This window comes from Lutra lutra, chromosome 4 (assembly GCF_902655055.1).
Source record: "Lutra lutra chromosome 4, mLutLut1.2, whole genome shotgun sequence".
Lineage (NCBI taxonomy): Eukaryota > Metazoa > Chordata > Mammalia > Carnivora > Mustelidae > Lutra > Lutra lutra.
Genome location: NC_062281.1, coordinates 40,014,737 through 40,033,135, shown reverse-complemented (window position 1 = coordinate 40,033,135; position 18,399 = coordinate 40,014,737). Strand labels below are relative to the sequence as shown.

The following is an 18,399-nucleotide window of genomic DNA, read 5'->3' as shown; positions in this document are numbered from 1 at the left end:
AGAAGGCCAGCCTTGCAGGGTATTCTCTCTTCTACCTAGGAGCATAACCCACATCCTCTAAGCTGCCTCAAGCCTAGTTTACAGGGCTGGTCTTTCACTCAAAGTATACAGGACCAGGAGTGAAGGCCACAAGTCAGAACTTCTGTAATTGGAGTAAGATAGGAATGTGGTCAGAGCCTCCATAGTGGCAGCGAGGAGGCCCTAGAAACTTCTTAGATCCTGCATGGAAACAGCCAGAAAACCTATCTCTTGTTCCTGGAGGGAGTTCTAGACCATGCTCTTACTAGCCAAGTGATAGGACCTTGAAATGGTGAGACCAGTGGTGAGACCATGACCAAGAGGAAAGTGAACAAAAACCTTTTAAGGTTTTCCTTTCAGGCTCACGAGGAACAAGAAAGCCCTCGTACCCAGCTAATGGAGAGGTAAGTTCCAGAGCCCCTGGGAACTCAACACCTCTTTACTCTTACTTGTCAGTGTGTGGCTATAGTCCAGGAGCCTGGCATCACCTGGAACCTTGTTAAAAATGGCCAATTTCAGGCCCTGCCCCAGACCTACCAAACCAGAATTTGAATTTTCGCAAGATCTCAGTTTATTTGTATCTACATTAAAGTTGAAGTATAGGACACTGGGGAAAAGAGAAATTATTTTGATACATGCAGGCCTTGCTTTAAGCCTGCCCAATGCAAGTGACCACTGACTTTCTCAAAACTTCTACAGTCTTGGGAGGCTCTCTATGATCTAGCAAGTTCCCTGCCACTTACCTCTCTGACCTCATCATCTAGTCTCTCCCATCCTCTTCCAACTATACTGGTCTCTTAGCTATTCTTCAGACTCACTAGGTAAGCTCCTGCTTCAGGGCCTTTGCACTGGCTCTTCCTTCTGCCTTAAATACTCTAGCCCCACTTGGGGTTGGTCATCTTGGCGGCTCCCTTCACACTTTGCTTAAGTGTAACCCTCACAGTGACCATCCTATTTAAAATTGCCACCCATCCCATCCCTCTTACCTTGCGCTACTTTTTCTTTATCCCTTAGCAATTACTGCCTTCCGACACACTATCCCAATTCTTAATTCTGTGTATTGTTTAACTGGATCTCCTCTCCAGAATGTCAACTCCATGAGAGTAGGTATCTTTTGTTCATATGGGCCAACCAGTGTCTGATACTCATGAAAAGCACTCCTCCTTAATTGCTGAGTGAAAGAACCAACAAAGTAGGGTTTTAAAAAATGGGTTTGTAAATTGATTGTCTGAAATTCAGAATACCTGTTTTCCCCACAGAAGCAATTTTATAGGTGAAGGTTATATACTCAGATCAACATATGAAAACTTGTTAAACTCATAACTTAGACACAGAATTATCTTTTGAAATGAGCACCAGTCAGGGACAGGATGTAGGGGAAAACCTAGAGTGATAAATTTTAAAAATTAAGTTAGGAGATGGTGTGCCTTGTTGGCTCAGTTGGTAGAGCCTATGACTTTTGATCTCAGGCCCCACATTGGGCTTGGGACCTACTTAAAAATAAATAAATAAGTAAATGCATTCCTCTTTATAAAAAATTAAATTAGGGGAATTAATATTTGATTGAAAAGGGATTAATCCAAAGATTACCTTAAATTTTTGTTGAAGGCCTTTTCATAACCACTTCTTCCCAAGGCCTTCCATGAACGTCCCAGACCACAGGGAGCAGTCCTGTCTTTGATCTCACAGAGAAGTTGTTAACTGTAATATTTATCTGGCAGTTAGACAGGCAGTTTCATGCCCGTCCTTGTACAGAATGACCTCTTAAACTGGATAACCACAGTCTGGAATTGTCTGTAAATCTCAGGGAAAAAAAAAAAAACAACTTAAAAATCCACTGAAGCAGTCGCTGTTCCTCTGCAAACAGAAATTGGTGGGCTGGCCCGCTTCTCAGAGCACTCTCAGCTCAACCAGCCTCTGTTGTCAAGAGCCTTAATCCAGCATCAGCAGCTGCGTCATGGACTGCTTGACCGGCCCACCGTTAAACCACTGCAAGATTGACGGAGACGGGGCCACTGCAAACGGTGCATGTTATACAATGTGCCTTGAGCCTGTTTTCATCATGTCAGAGATATAAACATCAGGTGAAGGGAAACAAATGTGAGACTAAGACTAACATTTTCTATAAAGATATTCCTCTGGTCCAGGTCACCAGCCCTTATGGCTTCTATATTTAAGAGGTTGGTCCATGCAGCTGAACTGAACAGTTGATTTTCTTCTCAGGTATGAATATTTAACTTTATATAAGACCATAGCTTGAGTTCCCCACTAGATAGTAAGCCATATAAGAGTAGGGACTGTCTCTTTTATCCCCCAAAGTAGCTAGCATGGGCCTTGCATATACCAGTAATATTACTGAAAGTTCACATTTATTTTGTACTTTATACAGTGCCATGTTCTAATTTACTTAATCCCCACAACCACTTCATGGGGCATGGCTGCCATCTTAGAGATGAGGTTATTGCTATACAAAAATGTTCAGTACCTTGCCCAAGGTCACACAACTAATTAATGATTTTAGCTGGACAATCAAAGTCCAGTACCCACACTCTTAAACACTAGTCCATGATGTAAAATTATCATTTGAGAGATTGAAATATCAAACTCTTTCTAGTGGGTAAAAATACCTTTCAATGTTGAAAAATTGTGTGTATATATAAAGTTTTAGATACACATGCATATACATACACATTCTTACAGATGTTTAACATAATACATACATATGTCAGTCAAGAATCCTTTTTCAGTGGAGTGTATACTGGTGTGCTGATACTCAAATAAAGGAGTTTCATTTCAACTGCCCATGTTGGGAATAAAACATTTCCATTTGCACTGCATTTGTCATGAGCATTCTGTGAATATTTTGAAAGAAATACAAGTTTACTATCATGAACTGAAATCTGGGAAATCTGGGAATTTTGGCCTCTTCCCAATTAGGGACTTAAATCCATGATAATATAAGCATTGATTCTTTTGAATGTGATGATTATGTCATCAGTTGCAGTGTTTATGAAAAATTCATAAAAATGTTTTTCAAAATATTAAAGTAACTAGTGTTCACCTCTGTTCTCTAAAAATTGTACTTTCTGCGTTCTTTTTAAGGTTTGTTTTCCTTGAATCATAGACATTAACAAGCTGGGAAAAAGACATTCCAGTGACCCAACCTATTCCCCACCAAGAGACTAACATTCCCCACAGTTTCTCTGGTAGAACTTTAAGATCCCAGACTTGACATTTTTAGCCACAGCGTTTTGTCTTTCCCCAAGGAGATAGTATGAGGCTCTTAAATGGCAGTAAGGCTTGCTTACTGTATGGAATTTTGCCAGCTAACCCTCCCAGGTTATGGAGGATCATGAAAAAGAAGAGGGTGACATAAGGAATATTTTCAAAGCCAAGAGGGAGAGAAAAATCTGCCTCCTATGGTAAATTTCGAAAACCATTTAAAGTTAATATCTTTAGACATGTGCTTAGATTCTTTCCAATTCCTCCCCAAAGAGGAAAATTTTTTATTAGACCGCCTAAGTCATTCAGTTCATATCATATAAGTAGCTGTAAAATATTTTAAAATATTGACAGATGTATTCTTATTTCTTGGCATTTCTTTTTTGCCCTACAACATTTCCACCATTAAAATTAGATCTTTAGGCTAAGGCTTTTATCCTAGAGAGAGAAAAGTGCTGAAGAACCTAGCAAGAGCTGAATTCAGCAAGTCAAATTCTTCACTATGAATTTCAAAATAGTCTCTTGAGAGGGGAAGATACAATGGTTTTGAAAAGGAGGAAAAAAATTAGCTCTCCAAAGGCAAATCCTGGAGCACTGAGTGCATAGAGTTTATAACATAAAACATAAGGAGGAAAAACATATGATGATGTATAAACCATTTCTCCACCACACAAGCAATAAGAATGTTTTCTGAGCTGGGTTTAAGGATCTTGGAGAATATTTAGAGAGTATATAGCCAGTGCAGGATCTCTCAAGAAAAGGATTCACACAATTATCCCTCCAAGCATCAAAACTCTTGGGAAGTTGGTAGAGACCATCCTCCTGGAAAAGACAGAAATCTGAGAGTGGGGAGGACTAGCTCCCAAATTGAAAACTGAAACTCAGACAAGAAATCCTTTGAGGGCTTCTTTCATTACAGGGCAGCCAAGAGAGTAGAAAAGTATGTACAGAGTGTTAACTTTAAAAATAAAACCATCAGTTATTTTACAAGGGAAAAAAAAAAAGGATTTATTCAGGAATAACAAAGAATTGTAAATCAGAACATGCAAGCTGTAGCAAAACTATAGGCAAGTTCAGAGAACAAAGGAGAGGAAGGCTCTTCCATATAGGAAAGGGGGAATTGGGAAGGGCTGTTACAAACAAAAGTCCATTGGAGTAAACTGAGAGTTTGAAGTATGGCGGCTTTTCACTGGCTGAGTTGTAGTTGTTTCTCATTGGCTGGGTAGTTGCTGGGCAGGAAGAAAACCTTCTTCCTCCTGCTGGGGTGATAAAGCCCCTAAAGTAGTATGGACCAGCAAGGTATGATCCTTACTGTTATGGTTGCAATTGTCAACAAGTGGTAGGGCATAAGAGCTCCCTTTCTGGCTGCCTGACTTTATTATATACAAGGTTTCCCTGCCCCCCCCCCTTTAAAGATCTTATTTATTCAAGAGAGAGAACATGAGCATGGGAGGGGCAGAGGGAGAAAGAGAAGCATGCTCCCTGCTGAGCAGCAAACCCCATGTGGAGCTCAGTCCCAGGACCCCAGGGTCATGGCCTGAACTGAAGGCAGAGGCTTAACCTACTGAGCCACCCAAGTGCCTCACAGGTTTCTTTTTATCTTCCCAAAGTTAAGTGTTGCCAAAGGCATTTCTGAAATGGCCCGTCCTATCCTCCATCCACCCTACTCTCAATCTCTCACAGCCCCAGGATAAAGTGCAAGAGCAGCCATACATTTCCCCATGTTTAGTAGACAGAGGCGTGGAGGTTAGTTAAGAGCATTTAGGGAACTTGAATGGGCTTGTATTGTTGGCAAAGAAGGTGCAGAGTAAAGGACTCGGTGACTAGAGACCATAAGGGGCACACTTCCTCAGCGGACGCAATGGGAGTAGAGGCAGATTTCAAAGAACAGGCAGGTCCAGCCAAGCCTCAGCATAAAGATGAGATTCACACCAGACCCTCCTCCATCAATGAGAGGATGGAGAAGTCTTAGCCCTGGAAAGATGAGAAAACCAACGGGGAATGTCCTGCACGATTAAGTATTTACCTAAGAAACAGGAATTTTAAATGTTAACTTACCAAGTCACTTGAACTGCCATGTTAAGTTACCTGAACTTTATAAGTTGCTGGAGCCATGAATAGTCATACTCACTTCAGTAGTATTAACTAGTCCAGACCCAGGATCTAATGGGTTTCGTCATGCAGCTCCAAAGCTGGAGAAACTTAAGAGACAGTATTTTAAAACTCCTTAGAAAATAAGTGACATTGATAGTTTTAGAAAGTAACAGAAGGTATGAAAAGAAGGGCTCATAAGACATGGTTGTAATTATGTAAATTATGAAATCCATGAAACTCCAATCACCAAATATGAGCATTTTCACTACAAATTAAGGAGGGTACCTAAAGCAAAACTAAGTGCTCTCCAAGAAAGCCTCTCATTAATCGGTTATGGGTTGAATTTAGAACTGTGAGTGCACCCCCATTTATTGCAGTCTTTACTTCTAATATGTGAGGTAGTAATTTATCACACTCTTGAACTTTTCCCTAGTTGGGCTACATAGGCAAGCCTTTGTCTCCAGCCAGAAGAGAAGCTCCATGAGTTGCAAATGCCAGTCTTGCCTTATATGCCTTGTATGTAAGCTGCACAGTGCCATCTCCTGGAATCACCCCACAGCCATTCCTGTACCAAACCACCCTCAATTTCCAAACCCAAACAAGCTGTCCTCAGTCAACACCGGCCCATGCTGTCCAGTGCAGAGAACAGCAGGATGCAAGGTCTCTCTCTTTTTGTGCACTCAGGAATGTTTTGTTCATATCACACCCATAATTTTTAAAATCTTCATTATCCCCTCTCCTATATAGACATACAGACTCACTCTTAATATCCATACTCCTTCTTTTCCAACAACACATTAATAGTATAGAAATGTTCTAGAAAAGGAAGTGAGGTTGGTGGGTTTTCACTTTGGAGATAAACTGGGAGGAAAATATCCCAACAGGACTTGGATTCGAATCTTGGCATATCCCAGAAAAAAGTCATCAACAAAGGGTAACATGAAAAACAGAAATTGGAATTCCCTCCACTTCATATAAACTAAGATCCTGCATGGTTTACACTAGGTTCTGAGATTGAAGAAGGCCAGGATCTTTACGGAGGATGACCAGAGCCTGCCTGGATGTAGGGTCCCTGGGGTGGGGGTAGGACAGAGAATCCTCTCATATCACCCAGCACATCTCAGACACCAGTAACTATAGTGAGAGACACCAATTAGAAGACCTACCCTCCCTATTTTATCAAACAAGTCATAAATCTTGATGAAACTAGGAATTTACATCAAAGACATGGGGAAAATGAACAAAGACAGAATTAAATTGAATTTTAAATTAATGGGCAAGCATTGTGTGGTTAAAATGTTCAACTATATGTTGCAATCAACTAGTACCCATAAGCATTTCCTTTTACCTGAGCTAATTTAACCGAAGATACTCCTTGCCTTCTGGAATGCCCACTTTGGTTATTCATTCTGTATTTGTGTAATATCTAATAGTAATAAGACATTTTAAAAAGCACTTAAAAATTAATAGTCAAGAAAAAGAACAAAGGAAAATTAAAGTTTAGGAAATTAAGAAAACAAAACAAAACAAAACAAAACAGAATGAAGTATCCAAATGTGTCCCTTCCCCCTATGTCCCCTGTACTTGATGGAGGCTGGCCATGGATTTGATTGTGGCCTTTAACCCACCAGTGCAAAGAGAGAAATCAGATGTGGTATAACCTTTATGATGTTTGCAATGTTTAAACACACACACGCAAAACAGCACCAAAACAAAAAAAATCAGGTTCTCAGAGAAAACACGTGTATTCCCAATACTGAATCCAGAAACCAATATTAGGAGTGAGAGCCCCAGGACCATACTGATGCTGAGTCCAGCACCACGGGCATGTCCTGTAGCACCAGTCACGTAGACTGGCAAGCAGGACAGAGAGCCACTTAGTAAAAGCAGTTCTGCAGTGGTTCAGGTCCAAAGCGATAGTGACTTTATTCAAGGAAATAGAGTTTGTAAAATTTAGAGGAGAAAGTGGACATATCTCCAGAAGTTAGCCCCTGCACATGGGGCCTTCTCCAGCTGACATTGTGCTTGGAGCCTGGGTGTTGTCTGTGGGTCATGGCATCACTGAGGAATGGACTGGTGAATTTCACAATGTCTCTGGCTACCAAGCGGGCACAAAGCCTTCCCGAGAGCCATGCCCTCCCCTTCCCTTTCGTCACTGATGTCTCCAACTCCATCAGTTTTCTTCCTTTGCTCCCCCAACACATCGGTGTGTTTAGAGAAACCATTCCAGTTGCTTTTAAAAACTATTTTGCTCGCTTCGCGTCCTCTCCCATTCACACACAAAGCTGAGTCGTTGGGGATGTAAGCTGTGTTTGCTTCTCAGAGTGACTTTGTACCTCATTTTCCCCATAGTGTGAGAGGTGGTTATTCAGATATCAGGGTTCAGGTGTAGGGCCAGGAAGGTGGTGTAAGAGAATGAAGCAGGCCCGTAGGGAACTAAAGAGTGGATTACACCCTTCACAGCCTAGCAGTTGCCACTTAAACTCCAGCTGACTGTAGCCATGGAGAAATCTGCAATTTTTTTGTGTGTGAAATTTCTTAAAGATCCTGTGAGAATCAAACAAAATAATTCTGCTTATAGACTCCACCCCTACTCTATATCCTTCCTTCTTTAAACTAAATTTTTAAATGAAATCATGAATGAATATCTGGAAATTATTTGAATTCCTCCAAAGAAGAGAGATTTTCATGGCTGTCACTCAAGAGAAATCTTTGAAAATAAAGAATGGTCACATGATCGAATGTCACACTCTACCCTGCATCATTAAGGCAAACCAGGAGTTGATGGCAACTAGGGGACAGCTGCTACTCAAGACAGACATAAGTGAGGGCTTAGATTCTTGTCCAGCAAGATTTTTTTTTTTTTTTTTTTTTTGCATTTTGAGCTTCCAAGAGGAGAATCATTATTTTTAATTGGCTTTATTTTTTCATGCATAGAACCCCGTGCTCCCTCTGATTTCTTAACACATGTAATTTAGACTCCCAAAATATTTTCATCTTCCTATAACACGAAGGCTTTGCAAGTCCGTCTCAGAGACACATCCATGCTGCTCACTCCCCCTGGCAGCTGCATCTACAAATCTTCACCGGGTAACTAACACACTTCTGACATAAATGGTAGACTTGAGTGACTAACTATGACCTTCTGGATCCTTTTTTTCCTCCATTTCTTCATTGCCACACAATTGATCAGGTGGGCCATATGGCCTCTCTGATTCACACATTAAGACAATTAGAACACCAGCCAGTTCATTGCTCAAGCTGGCATTTTCATAACTAAAACAAGAAAACCTAACACTTTGTCTTCCCCAGGAAAAGCCAACTCCATCTGGTCTTGGGTATGATTCTGATACTTATTCATATAATATCTAGCTTAAAGTGGGTATAACCCTATTTAGACAAAAATAGTGAATGAAAGTCCATTATGTGGCAGGAAGTTTTCCACTGCAGAATCCAGGCTGAAATGTAATAGCAAAAATCTAACATGAGGAGAATGAGTATACTCTACGAATTAGATTCTACACACACTCCGAGAGGGAGATGCTGGTCACTGGAGAGCAACCAGACCACCCTCTCTAGGACCAGATATCAGAGAGAAGGGGAGTTTGGAGATGGGAGGTGGGGTGGCTCACAGCTATGACTTCTAAAGTGATAGGGGGACACCTAGAAGTACAAGGCCAGATATCAAGAAACCTCAAAGGCTTATTTTCTGGCACTGGGATCTATAGAGGGTAACTCTTTCATACTGCAACCCTATTTTAATAGTAGAAAATAACTAAAGCTAGTCAGCATGTTGTGGTTGAGGAGATTTCTGGAAAATTGTCTGCTCCCAGCCTGGACTCTGTGAATGGAGAGCCAATGAGAAGAAAGAAAGAAAAAAAGTAGCAGACTGAGCACAGAATTATTGTTTTACTTAGAACAGAAATAGAATATTTACCATGTTGTGGCTAGACCTATGAACTGTAGTTGGAGGGATCAGGAAATTTACACTTCCCACGTGACTCATTCTCCCACCACAGGCAGGAGTGGTGAATGAGCCAAGAACCCCTGAAGCAGAGATCATCCTGCAAATGACAGCACACTGAGCATGCTTCTTGCAGAATGTTTGCAAGCATGAGGGAGACCCCTGACCTACCTGCACAGCCTACCCACCATAGAGGGGTGAGCTGAAATTTTTGGAAAAGTGCCTGTGGGAAAAGGATGACAAATATTCTTCCCGTCTCTTGTCTGCCATCACTGAAACTAATAAAAAGGGAAATAGAAGAGAGGTTCCTAAAAAATTAAAAATAGCACTGCCCTATGATCTAGTAATCACACTATTGGATATTTACCCCCAAGATGCAAAAACACTAATTCAAATGGATACATGCACCCCTATGTTTATTGCAGCATTGTTTACAATAGCCAAACTATGGAAGCAACCCAAGTGTCCATGGATGGATGAATGATGAGAAAGATGTGGTATATAGACAATGGAATATTATTCAGCCATAAAAAAAGAGTGGATTCTTGCCATTTGCAACAACGTGGATGGAGCTAGGAGTATTTTGCTATGCAAAATAAGTCAGAGAAAGACAAATACTATATGGTTTTATTTATATGTGGAATTTAAGAAACAAATTAACAAAGGAAAAAAAGAGACAAACCAAGAAACAGACTCTTCACTGCAGAGAACAAACAGATGGTTCCCAGAGGGGACATGGGTGGGGGGATGGGCAAAATAGGTGATGGGGATTAAGGAGGACACTTATCTTGATGATCACTGAGTAATGTAGAGAATTGTTGAATCACTACATTGTACACCTGAAACTAATATAACACTGTGTTAACTATACTGGAATTTAAGAAAAAAATTAGGAAGTAAAACAAAAGTATCTAAAAGCAAAAAATAACAATCAATTCTCCCTGTTTATGATCAAACAAGATTTCAGCAACCAATGATGTTAAAAAAAATTACTACCATATGCCTCATGTATTACTCTAGTAAATGAATTCTTTCATCATCAAGAGAGTTTATATGACATTCTCTTGATGATGAAAGAATTCATCTGCTAAAAGAGAATTCTGGAAAAAGTCATGTTAAGAATCATACTGGCATAATTCGGGTTTATCTAAGGATCTGGCCTTCTGGCCTTGATTTTATCCTTTAGTAGTGACTGGAAAAGATTACAAACCACCCCCCAAAACTACACACAGTGAACAAAGTATAACATGTCATTTTAAAATTATAATAGAAAATTCCTTTTATGATTTGAAACTATGTATGTGGGATTCATAGAGTGAGAACCTGTGAGATGGGGGGACGGTATTGGCAAGAAAGGATGGCCACAGTCAGGAGCCTAATTTATGAATCAGCAAGCATTGGGATCTAAAAAAAATCCTACCCAAATCTTTACCATTTTGGACTCAGGAAAAGGAGACTATCTGTTAACAAGAAGCAGCAATGCTAAAACAACGGAAAAAGGAATTGGACCTGAATTTGTTTCCTATTGATGCTGTAACAAATTACCACACATTTAGTGGCCTACCAAAACATAAATTTATTATTTTGCAGTTCTGTGGGTCAAAAGCCCAAATGGTCACAGTGGACTAAATTCCAGGTCTGTGTTCCTAATGGAGGCTGTGGAGAAGAATCCATCCTAATGGCTTCTCCATCTTCTGGAGGCTGTCTGCATTCCTTGGCTCTTCCAGCCAGAAATTGGATCCCTCTTAACTCCCTCTTTTACTTATAAAGCCTCTTGTGATTGCATCAGTCCTACCTGGATTATTTGGGATAAATTTCCACCTCTAAAATCCTTCTCTTGGGGCACTTGGGTGGCTCAATGGGTTAAGCCTCTGCCTTCCGCTCAGGTCATGATCTCAAGGTCCTGGGATGGAGGCCCGAATTGGGCTCTCTGCTCAGCGGGGAGCCTGCTTCACCCCCACTTCTGCCTCCCTCTCTGCTGACTTGTGATCTCTATCTGTCAAATAAATAAATAAAATCTTAAAAAAAAATAAATAAAATCCTTCACTTAATCTCATTTACCAAGTCCCTTTTGCTGTACAACATATTGACATATAGTAACATATTGACAGTTTCTGGGAATTGAGATTTGGACATCTTTGGGGACCTTTATTCTTCCTACATAGAGCCATAAATACTGAGCATTATTTTTAAAAATTAAATGTTAAAAGAAGATTTATGACCAATTATCCTACTTCATAATTGTTCATCTCTTTCCTACACACCCATATTTTTATTCCTGTGCCCTAATATGTTTTATCATAATCATAGGTAACATGTATCAAGTGTTTTTTTTTAAGTATCTGGTACTGTGATAAGGAATTTACTTGTATTTTTGTATTTAATCCTTTCAACAACCCAGTGGGTAGGTGCCATTATTGTCCCCATTTCATGAATGAGAAAATGGGGGCTTTGAGAGGTTTAGTGATTTGTCTTAGGTTATACAGCTGAAATGCAGATCCAGGTCTCTCTGGCCCCTAACCCATGAGAAACAATTCAGCTAGAATGAGGCTTACAACAGCAAAGGTCTATTTCTTGTTCATACTCTGTATCTACTACATGTCTGTCTTGGGTCTGTTCCCTCTTCACATGCCTGTCATTCTGAGACCCAGGCTAAAGAAGCAGCCCCTGTGTGAGATACTGGACTTTTCATATATTGCCCTTTGTTAGAAGAGAGAATAGTGAGATGACAGAACTTCACATGGACTTTTTGTGTTATCTTGCAGGTGGCATGCATCACTTCTCACATTTCATTGGTCAAAGCAAATCAGTGACTGAGCTCAACATCCCTGTAGCCAGGAGATCTTCATCTATCACTAAGTAGGATAGCAAATATTTGGAAAGAATAATACAATGTATAAGAGCTTCAAATATGGTGCTCTACCACTCATGGAGGATGAGAGGAAAAGTAATTATTTGTCCACAGACCCAAGATGACCTGAGACCTCCTTTAGTGACACAGCTCTCATCTCTATGCCAGCTGGACTCTTGGGTCTATGTATAAGAAGTCACTGAATGGAGAGATGTTCTCTGATACTGAAATGTTCCTTCATCCATGTGCCTAGAGTATCTCACACAGCACACTGGAGAGAAAATTGTGTCACCTGGGGAGAGCTGTATGGTGCTAGAAGCTATGAATGGTTCCTCAGGGAGAATTTCTCCCAACTAGTAAGACGCTAGATGGGTGTAGACCTCCATCAAAGCAGCAGATGAGAAAGAGTGGGGGAGTCTCCGAAAGTTCTCTCTAGTCCAAAAACTTCCTAGGATTCTAACCCGAATGAAAAATACTCTTCTCTGAGTTTTTAGGACTCAAGGATTGGGAGTGATGATTCCATTTTATGCAGTGGTCCTCAAACTGTGCTTTTTAAGGAGCCCTTAAGGTTCAACAAAGTTGTCTCAGAAATGGCTAGACAGAGGGACACACATCACACTCACCCTTTTCTTCATTCCTGGGGCTTGCCACACAAGCTAGGGTTAGGAGCAGAAAGGGAGCCTTCAGTAATGAGAACCAAGGTGGAAGAAGAGAGAGAAGAGCTCCCTTTGATACAATACACAGAAAATCTACTAAGAGAGGCTCCATTCAGTAGTCCAGAAGATCCATATGCCAAGGGTTTGCTTCTCCTGTGGTTGTAAATGGTTGTGTCCCATGCCTACTCTTCAGAGAGGATGGAGCTGAACAACTGGCCATCCAGCAGGAAGCTGAGGAGAAGGAGATAATAGAAGGGTGGAGGGGGTGGAGGAAGTTATACTGGGTCAGGGAAGAAACAAGGAAGACAGTGTCAATGGAGGGGCTTATTCTCTGAGCCACTGAGAAGGGTAGACATGTGGCTAAGCCACGTGACTCTAAAGGTGAAGGTGAGGATGCTTGAGTGGTGGAGAGGCACACCTCTGACCCCGTCCCCCCAGTCTCTGGACCCTGTGGGACCCAGTGTGTGCTGGACAAGCTGCCAGTTATGCTATTTCCCAGAATTTGGTTATTACCACCTCCTTGCGCCATAGTCCTAAGCACACATACATAAAAGACTTCCACTTAAGATTTAGTTTGAATTTAAAAAAAGCTTGAAACCTCACAATTTAACCCAATCTTTTAATGTTATGGAAGAGGGAATAGGATCCCAGGTGAAAAGGCTTGCCTGGGGTCATGAAAAGAAGCAGGAGAGAGTTGAAACCAGAACCAGGACTCTGCTTCCCAGTCCAGTGCCCTGTCCCCCTGGACCTGTGCCCCAGCCCCGACAGCCCTATAATCCCCAATTCAGGGCTGTCATCTCTAATGCTCACAGCCCAATCACTTAGGGGTGACAGCCATTTGCTTTCACTGGGCCACCCTGCTTCCAGTTCACTTATGGAGGAGAACGGCTTCTTTGGATTTTGCAACAACACCATCGTGCTTTGAAATGAATCAAACCCTCATCTCCCAGTGTGACTAGACTCATCTAAAAGCCACAGCATGGGAGAGTGTGAGCTTCTGGCTTCGCCTGGATTGCCATCCCTGCTCACACCCCTTGCTTTGGCCTCACCTCTAACTCCTTTGCAATGCCTCCCGGGTCCGTCAGGATGGTCCAGCCCACCAACTAACTGGCAGTCGAATTTTTTTTTTGCAAATTTGCCACATTGCCGTGACAAGACTGTGTTGAGGCGCAGATGCTTCAGCATAAATAAATAGCACATCTGGGACCTGGAAGGAGTCCAGCTGCACATTACAGAAAAATCTGGGGTGGAAACAGAGCCAAGCTATCCACAGCTGGAAACTGTTGAGTTAGGAGTGAGGTGGAGAAAACGTTGAAGGATAGAGGGAAAATGAAATGGAAAGGGAGAAAAAGAAAGATTAAACCAGGGATTTCCATTGTCCGGGAGGCTCTGAGTTATCATTGCTGAAAAACAGCCATGGATTATGCAACCGTTGAACTAAGAGCAACCTTGCAAAAATGATAGTTTATAATAATTGACCTCAAAGCAGAGAGGCTGAGCAGGGCTGGGAAGCTTGACTGCTGGATGTCTGGCTGCCTCGGAGGTGTCAGGTCAGTCACCTTCTAGCTGTCTCAGTCTATAAATGGCTTCATGGTGAGCAGGGTGAAGGAGTTCAGTCCCGCACTGGTGAGAACCCCAGGGCTCCCTGCCCAGGATCACCCTGCATTTGCGAAGCTTCGTGAGTTCCCAGGCCCTTGGGTAGCCTCAGCTGAACCCGCCTGTTTCAAACATTCAGCGTATTAAAGGGAAGGCTAGGGAGGAGTAGGAAGATACACAGTGACATCATTCTCTCCCAGCCCAGAGGCACAGGATAATGATTCATCAGGATGAATCAGCAGTGGCTGCCCAGAGAGCACCGCTAACACCCACAGCCCTGGGGCCAGAGACTAAAAGCTACAATGACATCACTGAGCAGAGGAGAGGAAGTTTAAGTAAAGGGGGAAATCAGGACAAAAAAAAAAAAAAGAGCGAGACAAAAATCTGTTCTTCTCCCTCTTAATGGAAATCAAATGCATGGATTAACTTCTTAATGGATGGCTTGGTTTAATCTCCTGGATTAAAAATAGCCCCAAATTAAGCCATCATTAAGAGGTGCCAGAATGCAAGCTTTCTACAAAGAAGAGTATCACAGGGCAAAGCTTTTCTCAATCCTTCTAGCCCCTCCCACCTCATCCTTGTCTTGTGGCAGGTGATAGAAGGTGAATCCCGTTGCCCTGGAGAGAATCAAAGGCTCCTTCCAAGCCAGGTGGGGCTGAACCTTGATGGCTGGAAAGTGCGGCCTTGTCATTTTTAAAGTAAAGCAGATGACGAAACTCTTAACATTCGGTTTGGTCAAGATACCAAGTTCCCTACATTCACAGGGATCTGAAAGGATAAATGGCTTTCTTTGGGTCTTAGGGAAAATTTTTAATTGGCAATAATTGCACTTTGAAGAACTCTTAAAATGATGGAATCACACACAAGGGCTAATCTTGGATGCTAATTTTGAGTTTGTGTGTTCCCAGCACTCCAGTGGAGGAGGGACCCATTCGACCTTCATAATATCATTTATAGTGATTCTGAAACCTTTTAATAATACAGACTTAGAAAATATGGTCAGAAATAGGTATGATTTGGTTATGGATCTATGCATCATTTTAAACGCTTTGTTCACTTATCCAAGAAATATTTATTGAGCACTTTTTTTTTTAAGATAGATTTATTTATTTATTTATTTATTTATTTGACAGAGAGAGAGAGAGAGAGATCACAAGCAGGCAGAGAGAGAGAGGAGGAAGCAGGCTCCCTGCCAAGCAGAGAGCCCGATGCAGGACTCGAATCCCAGGACCCTGAGATCATGACCTGAGCCGAAGGCAGAGGCTTAACCCACTGTGCCACCCAGGCACCCTATTGAGTACTTTCTAAGAACCACACATTCTGCCAGAAGCTGGGGAGAAGTTGTGGAATGAGACACAACCCCTGTCCTCAGGGAGCTTATAGTCTTTTTATTTTTTTTAAGACTTATTTATTTATTTGACAGACAGAAATCACAAGTAGGTAGAGAGGCAGGCACAGAGAGAGGGGGAGGCAGGCTCCCTGCTGAGCCAGAGAGCCCGATGTGGGGCTTGATCCCAGGACACTGGGATCATGACATGAGCTAAAGGCAGAGGCTTTAACCCACTAAGCCACTCAGGCGCCCCCAGGGAGCTTATAGTCTTAATGGCCAGAATTTCTGCAACCACTGTGACAAGATCCAGCTGTTAATCCTGTTCTAAATTAATTTCTTGAAGTACCGATCAATTCTAGGGTAAGAGAAAAGAATGCTGCACAGCCCTGAAAATGTGCCATACCTCTAAATAAAGAGAGTTGTATTTAGGAAATGCTTACCTTTGTGGCATTTCAAGAACACAGAAGTGGCATAAAGTGAGGTGAGCCAGAATTCTGTCTTGCAGCTTAAAATCTCTTAAAGGAAGACTCCAAACCAACATGGTATTTTGGAGAAGAAGGGGGATTGGGGAGGTTAAATTCAATGGAAGGCATGTTTTCTCAAAGCATCTCATAATTCAAAATCGATAACAGTTCCATCCTGAGCATGGGTAGAGAGTTTGGGGGACGACGGGTGTGAGGGCTGTTTACCAGCTGGAGTGATATCGCCATGGGCAATATCAGAAAGCCCATTTACAATGTGTCCTACCGCTGGTTTGAAATGATAGGATTCTTGGCTCAGACTTTGGTTTAGTGTGGGGTCCTCCAGGTCCTTCACCCTGCTCCCCGCAGGGAGTCCATCTACATATACAACCTTGACTTCTGGCTTCCGGCCGGGTTCTCCCAATGGGCAGCACCTGCAAGAAATCAGGGAGAGGGAAGGAAGAGGTTAGGGTATCAGTTCCCAAGGATCCCACTCTGCTGGGCCACCACTGGTCAGCTGTGTCCCTCTCCTGAAGGCCCAAGTTCCCATCCGGTACCCCTCCCCATTTAGCTGTCCTCCCGAGGGTTCAGGAACCACTCACTCCCTTTGTCCCTGGTCGTCTGGAGCAGGGATTGTACCCGTCCTGGCAGTTTCCCTACCCCCTGGCCACACCTCTGTGAACAGTCCTTTCACCCAGTTTAGGTGTACCATCTATCCCCTGCTGGGAACATGACAAAATAAGGTGAATTTATATTATCCCAAATGTTGAACCTAAAGGGAGGCTTTATTATTATTTTCATATTAACAACTTCAAATTTGCATGGTTCAAATTTATGTGAAAAAGTAATAAATTTCCAGAGATCCACAGGCCCGTCTGCCTCAGGAACAGGGTGGAAAATCAAAGTTTACAGCAACCTGCCTTAGATTTCCCTCTACAGCTTAAAACATTATCCTTGATGACTTTGGGGACCTTCCTTTTCTGCTTGACTTTTAGCTTAAATAGTAGATGTTGGGTTGTTCAATAACAATTCCTTCTGCCTTAGCTTCATTAACTCCTTGGCAAAAGGATGAACAGGATTAACGGGCAATGCATCAGGGCAATCATCTCTCTGCTTTTCCAGTCATTGGAATTCCATTCCCGGACAACGATAATCTCTGAGATATTCAGAAACAGGCATGTGACATCTCTTCGTCTTCCACTGCAGCAATGCCCAGGGTTTGATTTTTATTTGGCTTGATTTAAGAATTTCGGCCCATCTTGTTGGGTCACTCATTCAGTAGAAGACAGTTTGGCTTCCACTTCAGCTCAGCAAAATCAAAGCAGACAGCTTGGCCGTGGGGCAAATGGGTGACTGTCACCAAGAGCCATGCACACCTGCTGATTTACGGATACGACCCATCATTTCAGCATTTTTCACCCCATCTGGAACTCCCTATTCATCTACTCACTCTTACCCTTTTCCACTTCATCATTTGCAGGGAAATGCATTCTGGAAGCATCAAGGGAAAGGAAAGCCAATGATTTCCTGAGACTCATGTCTGAGGAATATGGATTTAAATGAAAAGGTAGGGATGGACAATGGACAGTGACCCACCTTTTAACGGGCAAATGATGAGAGCACTGCCTTTAGAATCAGATCTGGATTTCAGTCCTAGTTCCACCTCCTGCTGCTTGTATAACACAGATTGGTTGCTTAAACTCTCCAATTCTTACTTTGCTTCTCTGTAAACTGCGGATGTTATTAATACCTACCTCAGTGACTATGGTGGAAATTAAATGAAATAATGGTAGTGGAGCTCTTAACCTCCAGTTTGTCCTTAGTTTGTTAATTACCTAAATTCTGGCCCTCGCTTTACAGTTCAAGATTGTTAACATCGATGACTTCCCAAAGGGTGGTGGACTTCAGTAATGCACGTATCAAGAGGAGTAGAAGTCCGTGTTTCATAAGAATGTTCCATCTTCCTGGGGTTTAGATAAAGAAAACAGAAAAAACAATCCCCCCACCACAGACACACCAAAATGTTCAATTAAATTATCAACCCAAAAGTTAAGAAGACAATTTAAAGGCCTTATCTTGAAATAGTATATCTGGAAGCAGGTTTGCTCAGAAACTCAAGGAGGAATGGATTGGTTGTCAAAATATGCTTCTGTCCTATTATCTAAATAGGAGCAGAAAGAGAATGAAAGACAAATGAAAGCAGATGG

At 42.0% G+C, this 18,399-nt stretch overlaps 1 long non-coding RNA gene across 1 annotated transcript; it reads left to right on the top strand.

Moving 5' to 3' along the window:
- Positions 1 to 378: 378 nt before the first annotated feature.
- On the top strand, positions 379 to 18,033 carry LOC125098354 (uncharacterized). The gene is made up of 3 exons (XR_007126803.1): positions 379 to 422; positions 6,340 to 6,397; positions 17,673 to 18,033. It is a non-coding gene; the product is annotated as an uncharacterized LOC125098354 (long non-coding RNA).
- The last annotated feature ends 366 nt before the right edge of the window (positions 18,034 to 18,399 follow it).